At 39.0% G+C, this 15879-nt stretch overlaps 1 protein-coding gene across 4 annotated transcripts in view; it reads right to left on the reverse strand.

The window, feature by feature from the left end:
- Positions 1 to 15879, reverse strand: part of LOC108063845 (uncharacterized) — an 89737-nt gene that overhangs the window by 22671 nt on the left and 51187 nt on the right. For all 4 annotated transcript variants that reach the window (XM_070218502.1, XM_070218500.1, XM_070218499.1 and 1 more), the window contains one exon: positions 11823 to 11877. The gene's annotated coding sequence lies outside the window, so the exon portion shown is untranslated. The remainder of the gene's footprint in view (positions 1 to 11822; positions 11878 to 15879) is intronic.

The raw sequence follows: 15879 nt of genomic DNA on the forward strand, positions 1-15879 counted from the left end.
TGATGCGCGAATTTTTCATTCGCCTTTGAGGAACTACAACGGAAAATTCGGAAAATACTGATCAAGAGTGTGCTGAAAAAAGGGGGCGTGGCAGTTGAGATGGAAAGATGATGAGGATGATGGCCTGAGAAATCAGCATTGAAAAATCAGCACCCAAAATAATCCATGGGAAGTCAAGGTTATGTTGCCTAGGTTCAATTACCCCTCTTTTTTTTGTACCTTTCCTCACTTCTTCTCTTGTCTTCTTCTTTTCCGTTTTTTGCGTCTTGCCTTGCCTCTTTTATTATGGCCTTTTTTCACTGTCTGCTGCGCTGGTCAAAAAGGTTAAAGCCAAATTAGAAAACAAAGTCTTATGCTTGAGTGCGCAGTCAAGGGTGCTTCTTCTTTAGCTTCTTCCTCCTCTTTTTCGGCCAGACTGACCATGATGATGGCAAGTTCGCCTGCCTGGTCACACTCGAGATGTAATTAGAGTGCAGCCGAATGCATCCACTGCGAAGCAGGAAGAATGTGGGGGAAGACCACAACAAACCATTTGGTGGGCGTCTGTCAGTCAGTTTAGTAAAGCTCTAATACTTGGAATTCATACCGAAATTAAATAACTAGTAAAAGAGGGAGTTTGCGAGGGAAAATGTTAACTCAAGAGAGCTAGCAAAAGCCAAACCAAACAAATGAATGAATGGCAAATTCATGAGTTGCCCTCGACCACTGGACATTTGGATGAGATTTGTCATAAATACCAAAATCCCCATAAGCTAGAAAAAGATGAAATGGAGAAAAAGTTTACATTTATGTCGTCGTGAGTGAGTTGTGTTGTTTTCTGTTCACTTTTGGTCTTATAATCTGTCACAGTTTAGGTTGCAATTAATCAATCGATCGATGAATCGATCGATCGTGTAGCTCCGGTCGGTCATCGGTCTGAGAAAGTCTTTCGCCCTCTCTAAATCATCGATCAGCGCGGTCTTTTGTCCCGCCAACGGGTTTCTCACCGACTTTTACATTGTAAACACTCTTCATTTGGCATTTGGCGGACGGCGGACTGCGAAAGCGTTGACCAAAATTGACACCAGCATCGCAGCATTCGACGACTTTCGCCTCGAAATTCGAACCCCACAACCCGCAAATTCGCAAAGTTCAATCGCCTTTGGGCGACGCAATGATTGCAGCAGATGGCAAGGCAATCAAAAGATGGCAAAAACTAGGCTCGCATTTCACATTCCAGATTTTTGTGATGGATAAGTGCATTTCATAAGCCATAAATTGCAATTTTACTTTGACGAAACTTTGCTTTGCTTTGGGCCCCCGGGGATATTGAGGTATGAATATTTAACCGAGTTTTGAGTTTGCCTCTGCCTCCTCCCGAGAATTTGCAGCATGAGCTTATGTTTGTAGTCTCAGATGGGGTACACTGAGGATTTGCAGGATTTACATGAAAAATACTCGTTTAACCCAGCTAAGATTATAGACAGACTTCATTTATAATCAGTCGATAGAGCATGAGACTTTAAGTCTTAGGTTCATGCCCCACGTTGGGCGCCATTTCTTTAGGACACCTATGTAACATTGTTTTGGTTTTTCTTCTTTTTCTGTTTATATTTTTTTGCCCAGTGCAGGCAGCAGCAGATTATGGTTTATGTCTCCGGCAGATGTGTTGTTAACTGTGTTTCGTGCGCTTGCATTTGTAGAGCAGAGTTTCCGCAACTTTATGTTGCTTTCACCATTATTTTTTTTCCATCCCGATGAAGAATATTCTAAGGTTGCTCTCTCGCATTTCTCGGCAGGTTGGGAAATTGATCCTGCTGCAGAAGGGTAGCAGCGAGAGCGAAGCTCCTCAAGCTATTGGCCCCGGATGAGCTCTATCCAAAAAGTTGGCCCGGCAAACTTTTGGACTTCTCGGGCGGGCAAGTGTGCAAGTGTACAATGGGCATCATTTGCAGCAGGGAGGACTACGGACTACAACTACTTGCCAATCAAGTGGCCAATGTCTCGAATTCGAATGTAACCAACCACTCAACCAGGCAGTGCCAAGTTTGTCTAACGAATCACTCAAAGTTTCTCGTTGCCCAGCCCTCGTCGATTGCACTTGAAAGTTTTCCAGTGAACTCGGCGCCCTCTGAGTACCTGATACATTTGAGTATGGATGATGGTCAATCTATGTGCAGTAGCAGTAGTAGTAAAAGAATATTTACGCAGCAAGGGATTCGAACTTGGAACCTTGTTAACTGAAATATACACATTTTTTTGTTGAAAGTGTATTGCACATCTGTGATAATTTTCACTATTACTATAAAACGGAAAGCTTAAATCTAGACAAATAAAACCCGAAATTCGGAAATAATCAAATAATCAAGTTAGTCCATCGAATCATTGAAATTTCTCGTTGTCGTTGGGTAACCAACCCCCGATTTGCACTTCAATTATTCACCATGAACTCTGCGCACCTGAGACACCTGAGTAGGGTCACTACTGGATGGCCAATGGCCAATCTGTCTACTCTTTTTTTGACGGTTTGCCGGCGCGATCGGTTACCTGAAATCGCCACGCATCGCTTGACAAGTTCAAGTTTAATGGAAGCAGAGGCAGAAGCCGAAGCCAAAGCAAGAGCAACGCAGCGATTCACGCGCTGTAAAAGTCGCCAGCAAAACGCGCCGCAACGCGCCAAACGGCATTTGTTAGAAAACCACTGACTTTGGCAACGTGTCAAGCCGGTTTTCGGTTTCACATGGCCACCGGTCAGCATTTTTGCAGCACGCGTCCCACTCCAAAGCACACAGACTGAGACACAGATACAGATACAGCTACAGATACCGAGAGTATTTGAAAAAAGATACACACATGCAAAGAGTGAGAGAAAAAAGAAAAGAAAGAAAATCCGGTCCGGCCACGCTCAATAAAAATGTTAATTTCAACTGTAACAAGTTCAACAACAGCAGCAGCAGCAGCAAAAGCAACATAAACAAGAGCAACAAATTGCAATTTCACCTTGTTGCAGCGGCCAACATTCAACTAATTGAATGAGTCAAAGGAGGAGGAAGCCCAAAGCCCGAATTCCAATCCGAATTCTTTAACTCCCAGAAGAAAGTTGGAGAATCAATCAATCTCAATAGGTAATAGATGATAAATAAATAATAGCTATACCTCATTTGTCTTGGTTCATTGAACTAACACCAAAAATCCCATCTAGGAAATCTTTTAAAACTAGCGAAGAAATGGATTAAAAGACTTTAGGATAGCTCACCTATTTATCTTAATAAAACCCAAAAGCACAAACTTCAATTCGAAACCAAAAACAAGATAAGAGTTCAGTGATCGTTGTTCCTTGTAAAGATAATAGTCGAGCGATATCAGCCATGAATTTGGGTTAGTTAAACGATAAAAATATATCTTAAAATTACCTGAGTTCAATGGACGATACCTTAAATCTACCTACATTTTCTTTAAACATTTTATGGAAACTTCAAGGGGTAATTTCACATACAGCTGCCATAAATCAACACGTGAAATATCTAAGATTTAGGCTTGTTGCGAAGCAGTTGAAAGTTTATCTATCTGTGGAAACAATCTGACCCTGAGGCTCATTTTCGACTATGCAAATGGGTCATGTTATCTCAGATCAGATCGGTGGAATGGAAAATGAAAATTATGGAAAAATACGAGTTGCCTTTTTAGGTGCAGTTTGCAATTAGACGCGTCTTTTATTATTTATTTTTTCATGTGAATATTTCTATATATGGACTGCAAATCCCCAACCCGGACTCTTTCAATTATCTAGTTCAACCGGCCATTTCCGCCTCCCATTGAAACTCAAACTCCGAACTCCGAAACAGCGAGAGTAAACAATAATCATAAATAATCATAAATAATAAAAATAATAATGGTTACGGTGGTTTCTTCCTCTGTCTTCTCTATCTCTATCGAGGCATTCATCTTCTTTGCTGCGTTTTATTGAAAAAATAAATAAACATCGTAACAGTTTATGTATCATCATCATCATCATTGATTATGCTCTTTCCGTATGTGTAGCATTTTCATAATCAATCAATTGATTGGTTGGTCAAGAAGAAGAGAGAAAGAAAGAGGGGGGAATCGAAATCTCTGGCTAATCTGGGTTATAGTCTTTGGGTTACAGTTATATATGGTAGATAATGGAGAGAATAGTTCCATTCTCTTTTCTTTCGAAAAGTCTCGAAGCGGGTTTATCCCCGGTTCTATCGAACCTGAACTGCCTACGAAATTACAAACGAATCGAATCCCATTACGTATTCATCTGATATGCAGCAGAAATAAAATAAAATAAAATGAAATAAAATTCCCCAAAGTTACTCGGTGACTCAGTTTCATTTTCGATGAGGAATTTACGCTGCTCATCAGCTATATGAGCTATATATAGTATAAAGCAGCAGCCGCCTCATCCGCGGAATTAGCATATCATTAACGTTGAACCAATCTCCTCCTCCTCCTTCTTTTTTGCCCAGCAATTACCACAAATCCAAAATGTGTTAATTTATATTCGATTAATTGTTGAATTCGACAATAAAATATGTCGCACATTGATTTCGATTTGGATTTCCGCAAAACGCAAAGGTCGAGCAACTTTCACGGCGACAATTCTAAAATTGAATCGCTCGGAATGCCGTTCGCGTTGTTTATTGGCTTTATTTTCGGATTGATTATATCTTTTTTTTCAATTGGCGCGTAATTAGCTTGGGTACACGCACTGCTTTGAGGTTGAATTCCGATTGGAAGTGGAGTTGAATCGCCTTGAGACACGCCCTCCTCATGATTTATTGCCGCCGTGTGCTGGGGACACATTGAGACACCCAAGTGGCTAAAAGAGTGAGGCGTGCCCTCACAGCAGGTGCCAAAATGGCAAAATAAAACACGAAAATTCCGAGGGACACTGATTTTCCCACTCCCAAATGTCCAAATCTCCAAATCTCGAATTCCCATACCAACACCACAAACCGAAAAAACCAAATGATGATGGGATGGCCAGCCGGAAATATCCCACAGACATCAAATTTGTGGGCTTCATCATCATCGTCGTCGTCGTGTCCAGGCAACAAATTGTTGACACAACAAAAACCAAACCGAAACTCCAAAACAAACAGCAAACAACACGAAATTAAACAAAACAAAACAAATCGCCGAAAGTGAAGGTGTTGCTCACTCGACCAAACACAACTAAAAATGTATATGATAATGGCATATAATGAAGCGTTTATGCAAATCAGCGTCAGCATTTCGCATTTCACACAACATTTCAATTTCACCTCCTCTCCTCCCTCGACGTTTTGTAAAGCCTGGTTCCTCAGTGGAAATAAGACATTAAATTTATGGCCACGCAAGGTTGAATCATTGCGAAATTGAAGGGTGAATAGGTTGAATTGTTTTGGAATATAGAATATAATTTAATATTTTATTGTTCTATATTTTGACATAAAACTTTGGCTTTTAATAAAATACAAAAACGATTGAAAGACACCATTTCACAGCCATTTCCTTTCCACAAAAGAATCATTTAGAGTTGAAAGAGAATGCAAGAATCAATCATTGCAAAATTAAAGAGAGAAATGGTTGAATCGTTTTGGAATATAGAATATAATTTATTATTTTATTGTTCTATGTTTTTACATAAAACTTTGGTTTTTAGTAAAATACAAAAGCGATTGATCCAACAAAATAACCCTTAAGAGTTGAAAGAGAATGCAAAAATCAATTCAACTTGTTTAAATTAAGAAAAATTAAAAATTAATTAAAAAACAAATCCCAAAAATTGCCCAATAAAAAGAACAATCGCCTACCATAAATATTTCCAAGAAGTGAAAGAAATGTTTGAATAAAATCGCAGAAATTGGTGGCTGATGATGATGGTGATGGCTGGGAATTATTGCCCACAAAACTTGACTGTCATTCCAGGGCGATCGTTCGTTCCTCCAAGTCATCATCTTCATCTCCAGGTGTCGTCTTTCATCACCGAGTGCTCACTGTGTGTGTGCTTCCATATTATGTCACTTAAATCAGAGACAACTGCTGATTTATGCAACTAATCCAAACTGCTTGAGATTTCTGCCATTGCGTAGTATATCGAGCACTTTCAACATTGCTTCTCTGCTGTCCGCACTTCAATTTCAACTTTTGATTGCACTGCATTAAATTGATTTCTGCTGCTTTTTGATGGCATCTTCATCTTGGTCGTCGGTCGTCTTCATCATCGTATTAGGATTTTTGCTTTGTTGTTTCTATTGCTGTTGCTGTTATTAGCGCGCATGATTGGCATTTCTGCTTCTTCCGTTTGATTTCTTTCCACTGCTCATCAGTTTATTTATTTACTTTGATTACTTCACATGGAGAAAGAAAAGCAAAGCACAAATAGATGCCAACTGCAGTGTTGTCCCCGATGGAAATTGATTTGAGCCATTTGGCCAACTTCCGATTTTCAGCATTACGCAATTACCCCGTAAAAAAAAGTGACTTGCCATTAAAGTAGTTGCCAAAATCTTTTCGCTTTCGCTTGGCTTAGAAACATACATGCATTGTATATAAACATATGGCTGGGAAAATATCTCGGGAGACATTCACTTTTCTTGCCACATTTCGTGGTAAATTGAGGCAATATTTCGGCACATGCCACGGCGATCGGTGAACGAAAAATCCAAATAAAAATGGCAAAGAGCGTGGGCCGCAGATTGCCAAGCGGCAAACACACGTCGCCATTGTGTTTCAATCAACCCATTGGCTTCCCACTCAATTTCATTGTTATCCTTTCAATTGCGGCGCCTTAATTAAGGATGCTTTTTGGGGAAATTTTGTAGCCGATTTCCACTCGATTTCCAATTTGATTGCTATTAAATTTTAATGAACGTGTACAATATTTGCAGCTCAATTGCTTGGACTTATGAGCAAAAAGTGAAATGGCCGCTAGGTGGAGCCAGTAGCTTTGACAACTGCATAAATCCACCATGTTCTCATTAGAACAAATTATAAATTACATGTAAAATTATTTATAGAATAAATTACATACTTCCATCTATTCCTTTTGTTAAATAAAACTTCAAAATAAGCCTGTTCCCATCGCAACAATCAACTATATCCATCCAATTAGATTGAAATCTGAACATGGTTAATACACACGATACGATACGAAAAACGCCTTGGGGAAAATTCTGCGCTTTTCTTTTTCCCTCGATTCCAACTGAGTATTATTATCTGTTCGCTAGCCATATAATTTAACACTTTTCATTCACAGTCCGCGAGAATAAAAAAAAATAAAGGAAAATTCTTTTCATTCCCAGTTTTTTGTTTGTTTTTTTTTCAAGAGTTGTTTTTTGTTTGCCGTTTCAGGTGTTGTTGCTGTTCTTTTTTTTTTAGTTGTTGTTGGGCGGAAGTGGCTCGTTGGCAGAGGCGCGCTTTGTATTTCGCAAATGTGCGCGGCCTTTTCAATAGTATTTTTCACACTTGTGAAAATTAAAACTTAACTGAACATTTTGCTGTTGTTGTTGTTGCTGCTTTGGCCGCTGGGTATTTTGTTGTAGTTTTTGTTGCTGCTGCTGCTTCTGTTGTCGCTGGAGCTTTTTATTGTTTTAATTACACGCGTTTTTCCGCGCATTGTTTCAATGACCGTCACGCGCCACAAGCCTTTTTCCCCTTTTCCTCTCTCCTTCGTCGTTTTTCCCCTTTTCCGACCTGCACACCGCACAAATTGTTGTTGCCGCCGTTTGTTTGCAAAATGAAGTGGTCATATCTGCACCTCCTCCTCGCAATCCGACCCCCTTTGCCCCATCGGGGCATTAATGATAATTTCAAAATGACATAAACGCAACTCCCAGAGCATCTCGCCAGGGAACTAGGGATGGCCTCACGACGATCACGGGGTAATCGAATTAATCGGGAAGAATCGAAACACCATAATCGAAGCAAAGGATTAAAGCAAGAACATATAGATGATTGATAGAAGATTCCATAACTATATTTATAGAATTCTCAATGTATAGACGCCACACTTATACTTATTTTTTGTATGATGTATTTTTTAATTATTTTTAATGTTTTCTACCTTGAGTAAAATATTTTCAAATCAAATCATGTATATGTTTTATATTAAATACTATGTTTTGTATTTAATTTAAATATGTAGTATGAATTTTAAAATTAATTTTATTTTCCATCTCTGACACTCGATGTCGGCATTATAATCAATGAACTGGCGGGCCGCAGTCCAGTTTGCAGTTCGCAATCCGCGATTCACAGTTCGAGTTCGGGCAACCCCAAGATAAATGAAATAAATGAATGGCCGGCCGGCCACCCCTTTCCCTCTTCTTTCTCTTTCCCCCACCCCATTTGGTCGTGCATTTTAATGCCTTAATGAAAAATGCATTTTTAATTATTTTTTGTTCATTTACAGGCAACTTTTTCACTGGCCGCCAAGCCAACGAGTTGAATTGGCCATTGGCCGACGTTTGTTGGCTTATGCGTCGTATGCGTAATTTATTGTGCTTAATTTTCATTTCGACGTTGACAAGTTTAAGTTGGCATTTTGCAAAGCGTAATAACCAACTGTTAATGCGATCTGAAGATCTTCCCCTTCCCTTTTCCCACCACTTTTCTTCGAGTGCATGGGAGATACATAGATGCAGGTGGAAACCGTTAGTTTCAGATCAAGTTTCCCTGGCAGCAGCAGCAGCAGAAATAACAACAACTGTCCCAATGGGAAGGAAAAGCAAGCAACGTCGAGGACAAATATCGTATTTCATCATTTGTTTAAGCCCAGCCATTGATTTGCTCAGGTAGCAAAAGCAAGCATACACAGCGAGAAAAGGAGCATAAAATTATGAAATATCAATTAGTAACAATGTTTGAGTCGGCAGAGTGAGAAATGAAAGGAAATGTGGTATTCAAAGAGTATGCAACTCAACGTTTTTTCTGAAAACACCTCTCACAAATAAATCTTGGATCCGCCAGTGACTATTTCCTAATAAGAAATTACTTTTATGTACCAAATTTCGGAGACTTAACCCTACGCTTAGTTTTTTAGTGTAGCACCTAAGGCGAAAGCAAGAGCAAGGCTTGTCATTCATTAGGATAGCATGTCATTCATTAGCTCATAGCCAACCCTTTCGGATTCAGTCACTGCACCCAGTTACCTACCAGTTACAATTTAAGGGGGGAACTCTGGCGACAATGACAACAAAATACGGCGGAAGCAACGCGACGACGTGGATGTCATCGGGTTTCAGACCAATTTGCTTTTGCCTCACTTAAGACCTTAAGGTGCGAGCGAGAGGGCAAAGGGAGTAGGGAAGAAGACGGCAATAGAGAACGGAATATGCTGAATTATTATTGGCTTTGATATCGAAACGTGGGAAGAAATTTAAAGCTATAGCTGTGACATAAAAGAATTTAGTTCAATATTGCTGCAGAAAATAATAATTTAGATTCGATTTCAAGGCATTTAAGCTATTAAATCACCTTCTTGTTCTTCTTTGGTAACTATTTATTTTCCAACACTTCTATTAATTATTATAAAACTATAGGTACAACATCTTTTTGGACTGACTCTTTGCTTGTGAGTGACTGTTGCCCAATTGCAGCGTGATTGAAATTACCTCTAATGCTGAGTGCATGCAATTGTGACATTGTCGTGTCAATGAAACGTATCGAATCGAATCGAAATGATAATGATAAGTAACTTGCAACATCGCAAGTTGTTCAACCAACCAACCAACCAACCGAACGAAACTGATGTCACCAGTTTTTCATGTCGGCCAAACAAACAAACAGTGGGAGAAAATGAAAATGGAAATGAAAATGAAAGTTTCAATTACAAATTGTCCACACTACTGGGTCGTCGGCTGAATTTTGTTTTGGGGGCCACCGCAGGGAAAAGCGAAAAGCTGGCGAGACACTTAATTACTGGTTTTTCCGCTTTACCAAATGCGACATGATTTTATTTTGAAGGTGAATGACGCCGCCGATTGTGCGACTTTCAGTCAACAATTTGGAAGGCGAGACTATGGGTAGGTAGTCTCGATATTTAATACTTTTTCATTGAAAATATCGATATTATCGAAACAAAAATATCGAAAATATCGATAATTTTCAAGATCTATGGAGGGAGCTTATTTGATCCAATATTTCCAGATATAATAATGAAATCGAATTCAAATTTAGTTGACTAAGTTTCTTTACCTAAGTTCAAGTACTTGTAAATTAACTTGTAGAAAAACGAAAAAAACGAAGATGCCAAGTGGTTAATTTCGGCCTCTTGAATACATTTTTCTGATCAGAAAACTGTGGGTTTAGGCCAAGAGACTCCTCCATTCCTACCATTTCAGCGGATTGGCGGCAATTAGCCCGACTGACCAAGCCAAACAAAGGCCGTTCCGTATTCAAAGCAAACAATTTGCCCAACTCATTGTGGGAATCAATCGGCTGTTTAGATTCAAGGCCGTTTGCCTAATGGGCAGCGGCATCGCATCGGCATCGGCAGCCAAATTAAAATCGCAAAAACACACAGAGCAATGGCAATAAAGCGGGGAATAAAAACAAAACTAGTAAGTAAGCAGCTTATGGTTAACAACATTTTGTTGACATTTTCGCAGGGGGAACTTGGAACCCCGAGTTGCAAAAGGCCAAACATGACTGGCATTCGAGATGCGAATCTTGTGTCTTGTGGGTTGGTTTCCCTATTTTCGGGATTGGATTGCACTGACATTCTTTGAGACGCTAATGACAATCGCAAATGTCTTACCCCCATAACATTCCTGTCATCATCATCATTCCCATCTCCAATATTTGCCCTGAATGAGACACTAAAGTGAATTATTAGTTGTGCAAATAATTGCACAGTTGGCTTTGCACAATGTCGCTCCCTCGACAAGCAACGAGGAGGATGAGGATGGATTCTGCCGTCAGCTTGTGGCAATATTTGGTCAGCGTAATGGCAGGAGAGTGGAAACACCGGGGTAAATAGTTTGGGGGGAAATGGTTGGGATTTCTGAGGTTCCTACTAGGTTCCTCTGGGCAGCCGGATGATCCGCATGAAACTAAACAAACATCCGCATTTCCATTGGAATCATTAAAGGTGCTGCTGCTAGCAATTAAATCAAAAGATTTAGCATTGGGGTCACCAACTTGAAGGTGGTAAATTGGTTGGGGTCACTAATGCATCATGCATTCCCCATTAAGAGCTACATTGTACTTGAGTCATCGGAGTTCAAATAAAAAAAAAGAAAAAAAAGGAAAAGCATTTTGGTCACCAATTTGAAGGTGGTAAATTGGTGACCCCAACCCTGCATTTACTATAAAGTGCTACTACATTGTACTTGAATCATCGGAGTTCTAATAAAAAAGAAAAAAGGAAAAGAGGGGAGACTGCAGTGTGATGATGGTGATGATTAAGATGGCAGTGATGATTATGAGGTCGGCACATTCCAAAGCCCTGTCCAGTTCCCCCTTTTTTTACAACCCCTTTTTTTTAGCCCCCTCATGACGTTGCAGTCAGCATGGGGCTATTCTAACCAGTTCATCTGTCTATTAAAGCGAGGCATCTATTTGCATTTACTTCCCTTTTGCAGCCTATACCATACTACACCCCCTGCTTTTGCACTCTTTTTCCATTTTTCAACTCAGCGGGCGGTGGTCGAGTTGCAGACATTCATTTTGGTTTATAGGTAAAGCCCCAGCCCCCTGAAACCCACTCCCCCTCTTGAAACCCCTCCGATATCCAGACCCAACTGAGCCGGAAAGCAATTTAGTTTAGGGGGATATACCACCCACCATCCAAGCCTTTTATAAATGCATTTCACACTCTATTTTGCACTCACCATTTAAATTGTGGACATTGAATATATGGGGCCCAGTCTGCAGCTCCCGTTTTAACTGCAAAACAAAAAAAAGAAAGAAGGAGGAATGGTTAGTCAGAGTTATGGATATTGATGTGTCTATAAGTGGATGTGATGCAGTTTCTTCAAGCCAGCAAAAATGTGATGACTTCAATATATATGGCTCATAAACTTTAAGAGATAGTATAAGGTGAAGAATGGCATTATTCACTACAATAACTCAGAGGTAGAGCTGAAAATCGATTAATTTCGTTTAAATTCTGAAAAATATCGATTAAATCGCTTTTGAAATCGAATTGTTAGCAGCTCTACTCACATTTCATGTTCATGATCTACAACTTGTCACCCGATTTTCTTATAAAATAGTTGACCCGTCTTCTTTCTATTTGTATGCATATCACGTTGCTCTAACTAAAAACAGGTGCCAAAAAGCTGAGGTGGTGCCAAGAATGCGAATGAGCAGAGCATCTCCCCTTTTTGCCAGAGAATAAAACTCCAACTCATTATTTTACATTTCTTTTTTGGTTCATGACCCAGAAAAACGGAGAATGATCTTTTTTCCCGGGACAATGTATAAGTATCTTGGTCGCGGTTCCATCGCTCGTCGCTGGTCGTGAAACGTGGAAACGTGAAATGTACGTGCGGTCATCTGTCATGATTCTCAGTCGTCAGTCACTTGGCCTACAAAATCGGGGGAATCTCTATATATATATATATATATATATATCTATGGGGGCTTGGAAGAGAAGGAGGGGTTACTGCGGTTGGTTCTGTGGTCTACAGACCAACTCAAACTCCAAAACCAAAACCAAGTCCATTGTCTATGTGCGTGCGCTTTGCTTAAATGTCAATTATTTCACGCTTATTAGATTTTTGATGGCCTTCATCACGAGACGTCGACGAGATGATGGCGATGATGATGATGATGATGCGAGAAAGCAGCCGAAAAAAGGAGAGTCGCCATAGCCACAGCTCTATATATAGTATGTATACTCCACACAAACAACTGCCAACGTAAAAATAAAAGTAATGCCCAGCTCTTTTTTTTATGGTCTTTTAATGCGACCTTAACGCGTGTGTGTGACAAAGATCTGGCATCAAAAAGAGAGAGATAGAGCCAAGAGCGAGTGAAAGAGACAGCCTTTTCTATGAGAGAGACAGTTTTCTTCGCCCGTCTAGACTTTTTAAATCGGATCAAGTGGGTCAGTTGTTGATCATCATCAGCAGGTGCGTGAGAATCTGAATCTCTCTGCCAGAAATAACCGATCATCCCACAAAGGAAAGCACCAATGATCTTCAGTCAAGATCAAGATCAATATGGAATGAAGATCAAATTATGAAATATTATCATTTGTATGGTAATCCTCTCTTGTGCATTTAAATGATGTAATAAAGTTGTCAGTTAATAATAATTAAAATCGTGAGAACTCCTACCTACTTCACCCATAAAACATCGCTTTCTCAAAGACTCGGGAGCTCAGGGTGATAAAAAAGAGGTGAAGAAAGGCCACTTATTTTAACGATCGAAATGAACAATCATTAAAAATGATTCAGTTGATGGTTAGAATAAATAAGGAAATTATTTTGGGTATTTAAAAAGTATGCAACCAACCATTTATTGCCCCACAACTAATTCCTGAATCCGCCACTGGTTTCTAGCAAGGTTATTGGATATCCTCTTCGATATAGAGATGGTAAAATAAACACAGCTACCTCTTCGTCTAATTTCTTTTTCTACTGCTCAATTTCCCGCTTTCAGCTTAGACAATTTTCAAACCTTTTTCCGCAGATACAGATACAATAAAGAAATTTTCAACAATAAACTAAAACGAGCAGCTCTCTGAACGGACAGCAGCAGAGCAGGGGCTATATAACTTTGTTCCGCCAACGTAACGACATTTTGTACGACCCCATTTCCAAAGTCGTAATAATTTCATGAAAAACGCAGCAAAGTCGACTGCATTTTGGTTTTCACTTGAAGGAAAAGGGGAAGGGGGCGGGTCAAAAAAATAGAGGGGGGTAATGTGCCAGTAAAAGGTATTTTAACGCTGGAATGCCTCCTTTTCCTCCCCTTTTTCCCCCGCTGCAAATGTCGGAAAATGAGTCGGAGGAGTTTTCCTCTTCGGCTGCTTTGTCATGAAAAATAACTTCGCTTCGTTGAAATGACAGTCACGATTTTGTATTTTTCGCTCTTTTTCCTTCGTTTTTTGTGTCTTCTTTTCTTTTTTTTTTTTGGTAACTCCTCTTGGCCACGTTGTCTGGTTTTTTTTTTATGATTTCCATTCTTCATTTCTTGTTTTTTTTTCTTCTGTTTTTTGGACAGTGTAGCAGACTAAATGAAAGATGATGAATTTATTAAATTCCCCTGTCTCTGTGAAATATGAGTAAAGGTGGGGAGAAAAATTGGGTTGGAAATTACGTTGCCTAGCAAACGTTGGCCCAAAAATGTCAACGAAGTGGCAGGAGGTAAACTCTATCGAGTTCTTTTCTCTTAATTCCCTTGATTCTGATTTTGATTTTTTTTTCAAATAATATTTTTCCTTGCATTTTGTAATATTTGCGTTTAATCACGTTTTTTTCTTTAATTACTTTCATTAAATTCTACCGCACATTTTACCCTTTGGCAACATAATATATTTACATTTTGCTGCATTTAACCCGCAGTCATTATTTAATTGCATTAAAAACAGTTGAAGCATTGTTTGGTTTTATTTCCATTCAGTTTGTTTACTTGAACTTTCATTTTTGTATTTCATTTGAATTCATAAAAAGTATTTTTAATTTCATTTACAATATACGTGGTTTGTTCAATAAATTATTTATAATATTTTTTTCTTCTTATTAAATTTAAGAGGGAATTCTTGACATATTAAATGAATGTGTTCGCTTTCAGTTGGATTTTTTAAATATTTAATTAATCATTAATTATGTTTCTCCGTTTTCAAATTGTTTATATATTTTTGTGCGTGTTTCAGTTCATAAGCTTAGCATTTCTCAAACGAAATGTGACCATTTTTATGTATTTTTATTTTCTTGATCCTTACTTTCAGCCGCACACTAAACAAAGCCAAATAAGAATGGAAAACTTTGTTCCGTTTCCGTTCGTATTTCCCCTTGTTCCTTGCGCGAAAATTCTTAACAAACAATTTTTCTTTGCTTGCCCCGGGAAAGTCGGGAAAGTCGGGAAACTCTTGGTAAACTGCGGCGGCTAATAAAGAATGTAAATGGAGCAAATTGCTTGGCCGAAAGGTGAAATTTCATAAATTTCGTGAAAGGGAAACGAATGGAATGGCCGCGGGGCGGAGGAAAACAGTGTGGAAAAGCGCGGAAAAGCACGTGAAGAAAACTCATTGGGCGGCGGAACGGAACTTTATTCGAACAAAACTTGGCCAACAATCGTAAAAATTGCGCTGTCATTAATCTGAAGATTTTTTTGGGGACCTCAGTTTTGCCTGCCTACGGAGCGGTGTTATAAAAGCGTTTAGACCTAATTGTTTGACGTTACTTTTTGGTTGCTCCTTTTTATTTTTCTTTTTGGTTAGAATGACAAAATAAAATAAATGAAGACCTTTTAGGTATGCAAGTTCCTTTAAGGAGAACAATTCATCAACCCTTTCTACTTGACAAAAATTCATTTGATTTTTAAATTCAATGTAAACAAGAGAGTAATGCAGTTGTCAAAGCTACTGGCTCCATCTAGCGATCACTTCATTTTTTGGTCAAAACTTTTTAATGGATTGTCCGATTTTAACTTTTGGAAATCTCAAATTCAAGTAATATAAAATATGCCAACCCTTATGAAATCCCTAAATTCGATTAAATATAAAATATCCCACAGTATTCCCAAATTCGACCTCATTTTTCTGTTCATTTTTTGTTTGGCATCGTTAAAGGTTATTGCTTTTGTTGAAATTGCTAGGTGCAACGATTTGTTTCCATTGGTCTGAATAAGTTTTTACCTCACATTTTTTTTGGCCTAAATTCAAAATCAGACGACTTGAAACCGAAGAAACACTCGACTCGAGTCGCCGGCTGCTGC

Source organism: Drosophila takahashii, chromosome X (genome assembly GCF_030179915.1).
Source record: "Drosophila takahashii strain IR98-3 E-12201 chromosome X, DtakHiC1v2, whole genome shotgun sequence".
Classification (NCBI taxonomy): domain Eukaryota; kingdom Metazoa; phylum Arthropoda; class Insecta; order Diptera; family Drosophilidae; genus Drosophila; species Drosophila takahashii.